The sequence below is a fragment of the Cherax quadricarinatus genome, chromosome 23 (genome assembly GCF_038502225.1).
Source record: "Cherax quadricarinatus isolate ZL_2023a chromosome 23, ASM3850222v1, whole genome shotgun sequence".
NCBI classification, from domain to species: domain Eukaryota; kingdom Metazoa; phylum Arthropoda; class Malacostraca; order Decapoda; family Parastacidae; genus Cherax; species Cherax quadricarinatus.
The window spans coordinates 33,976,381-33,979,601 of record NC_091314.1 but is presented as its reverse complement, the minus strand read 5'-3'; positions in this window follow the sequence as shown (position 1 = coordinate 33,979,601).

The following is a 3,221-nucleotide window of genomic DNA, read 5'->3' as shown; positions in this document are numbered from 1 at the left end:
TATCCTATTAATCTCTATTTTTTAATAAATTCTTGAGGTAGTACTCCATCCCAAGCACATTTAAGCTTCACTACTACTTGTAAAAGACCCGGGCCGGGAGAGTACCGGCGAATAAGAAGGAAAGAAAAACATTTAAGCTTCCATGTTTCTTGTATTAGCAATTTCCCTCTTATTTAGAAATCTCACCAAGCAAGGTTCTCTTAATCAATTTGTAGGGAATACCATAATTATTAGTTTTTAACCATAATAAATCTCTTTCAGTATCCCAGTACATTACTACATCTAGTTACTTTAACTCCATGGTAATCCTTACTTAATTTGTCCTTTAATTTGGACGAATTGCTATTCCATTCCCTCAGAGGAATATTTGTGTAGAAAATACTGTATATTTTCCAAAAATACAGTGTATTTTGAATGTAAGTTGATGGAATATATTTTAGGTAATAAAAATTAATTTATAAATAATTAAAAAAATAGCGAAATGGGTGAGCATCGCTGGGGAAGAGAGGCCATTGTTTTAAACTGGGCTGAAGGCACGGGAGTGAAATGTGCATAAATTTCGTTGCTCCAGAGGTTAAATTGTGGTTGAAACCTCTCAAATAGGAGCCAAAATTTTTGGATTTGCAGTCCTGCATAACGTGAGCATTAGGCAAATGGACAGGACAGCTTTGGAACCCCAGCTAAGTCATGTCTATTTTGCATTGAAATTCTGACCAGTATTTTCTTCATAAATTTAGGCAGGGGTTTGTGTATGATACACCAAATAATCTCCAGACAAATTGGTGAGTGTTATGATTATAAATTCTCCTTCTGTTACATAAATGTGTATATGTAATCAATTTTTAAATTTAATATACAGTCCACATATTTATATTACTGTTTACCAGAATTCCTGGTGATGTATATTTCATTTGAAATTAATATAGGCCCAGAGTGACTTTTGGAGAGATATGACAGTAGTAGGTATCGAAGGAGGACATTTTTTGCGACCTAGGTGTCCTAAAATTCCTACTTGTCTCTGTAACCTTGATAAAGAATAATTATCTTAGTTACCATTTACTGGTATGTATTTTATGAGATTCATCCAAGTAAATTTAATTTTCCACAATTAGCATCTTGCATTATCTTACTAACCTCCTCATTAGTTCCTCTTCAGTTGACGTTACACCAAGGGAATTGTCCACGTAAAATTGTTTACTCATTACTTCACTCAAAGGACTTCCTGTACGTTTAAGGTGTACATTTATAGTCACTTGAAACAGGAACGGACTGGATGTAGCACCAAATAATACACTCCTAGAGCGAAAAGTTTTCAGAGGGCTAAGTGGGTCACTAGGATTTTCAGGTTACAAGAAAGGGGTATAATCCCGGTCTTCCTCCTGTAGAGTCTCTCTAAGGAAAGGTTTACTTACGTCAGCTGTAAAGGCAATATTCTTTACCCTGAAATTTAACAGAATATCTCCTGATTTTTCCGTCAACGACGGACCTGTTATTAAACAGTCGTTCAGGCTTAGTGCATTCTTACTACCCTTATCACTGCAATGAAAAACTATTCTTAGGGATGTGCTTTTAGAGTCCTTTTTATCTCCGTGATACGGTAAGTAATGACCATAAATTTTTACCTACTCAGGAGGTACCTCCTCTACAAGCTATCCTATAATTGGTGGGTAATTCTGGGATTCGGCTTCCACGGGAGTCCAGAGTCATATTCAACATTTTTCAGGTACTGTTCCTGAGTAGAAGAATCATCTGGACATCCTTCATTCACATTGATTCCGATGCTGTCTAACTCCCATAATTTATATACTGGCTCAACATTGTCCTCTATTAAGGAATATTTAGACTGGGTCACTCTTTAATTAGTAAGACACACAGTGACCACATATCCAGACTCCTCTAGCCATTCACCATTAGTACGAGGAGGCCTACCATACATTACATGACCTCCTGCTGTTTTTAGGAGAGTGCCACCACATTTCCTCACCTTACCTTTTACAAATGAGGCATAATAATCACTCCCTATTAAAAGATTTAGTGGTCCCACAGAGTCATTATTTACATAAGAGGGTGCCAATTCTACCCCATTCTGTGAAAGTCTTTTAGCAGCTTCACTAAGCCCTATTGTAAGAGGTATTTTGTGGGAGCCTGTCTATTATAACAGCATTAATTAGTTTCCTCTCACAGCCCGGGCCTACATTTACATACAGTGTCGTATAACTGGGCCCCTCTGTCTGACAGAAAATCAGATAATTTTAAATTTGTAGGATCCCCCTTTTGCACTTTCATACTATTAAGACAACTACGTTTATGAATGTGCGTTGTGAACCTTCATCCAACAATGCGGTTACATTTTTTATTTACGTTTTTTATCCCAAATAGTTACATTCACAACAGGTAAGGCTACTTCAGTTATGCCATCATCATTTACATTAGCTGCTATTTTGACATTAGTAACAGCTGTCCCAGGGTTATCATCATTATTATTATTATTACCATTATTATTACGTAAACCCTTACACATTACAATGTGATTCTTTCCCTTATGACACTTATATCAATTATTTAATTTAGCAAAGCAATCCTTCACATTATAACTGCCTCAGCATCTGATACATCTGTTAAGTTCTTCTAATTTTTCTTCACTAACATCCCAAGAATCATAAGCATTACAATTTTTTGAGAAATGAATAACTAGACAAAAAAAAAAATCCCTCTTTTGCTTCACTTGCTCATTATTAACCGGGCCACTCTTATTAAGGTACTTATTCCTCTTAATTTGATGTGGAGAACCTTTATTCCTGGTTCCTGCCACTTGATATGATCCAGTACATCATTTATTATGGGATGAATTATGATGAGTATTAACATTAGGACATTTTTTTCCTTTATGAGACCTAACATATACATCAGAGTCCTCAAGTGGTACATTTTTAGAATTATTTGGTTGACTAGTCTTGTAGCTGGACAATTAATGCTTGAAAGTCTACTCTTATTTCCTCCAGAGAAAAATATCCTTTGTGGTATTTATTAGATAACAACTCTATAGTCTTGCTGCTCAATTTATTCTGCAAGATAGCACTCAACATTCAGTCTGACTGACACAAACTTATTACTCAAAGATTTAAGAGTGCTTTCCAATTTGACCCTAAATTGTTGTAAATCTGTATAATTGTGTTCTGGAGTTCTTAAATTAACCACCATATTTACTAGGTCCAACCTAC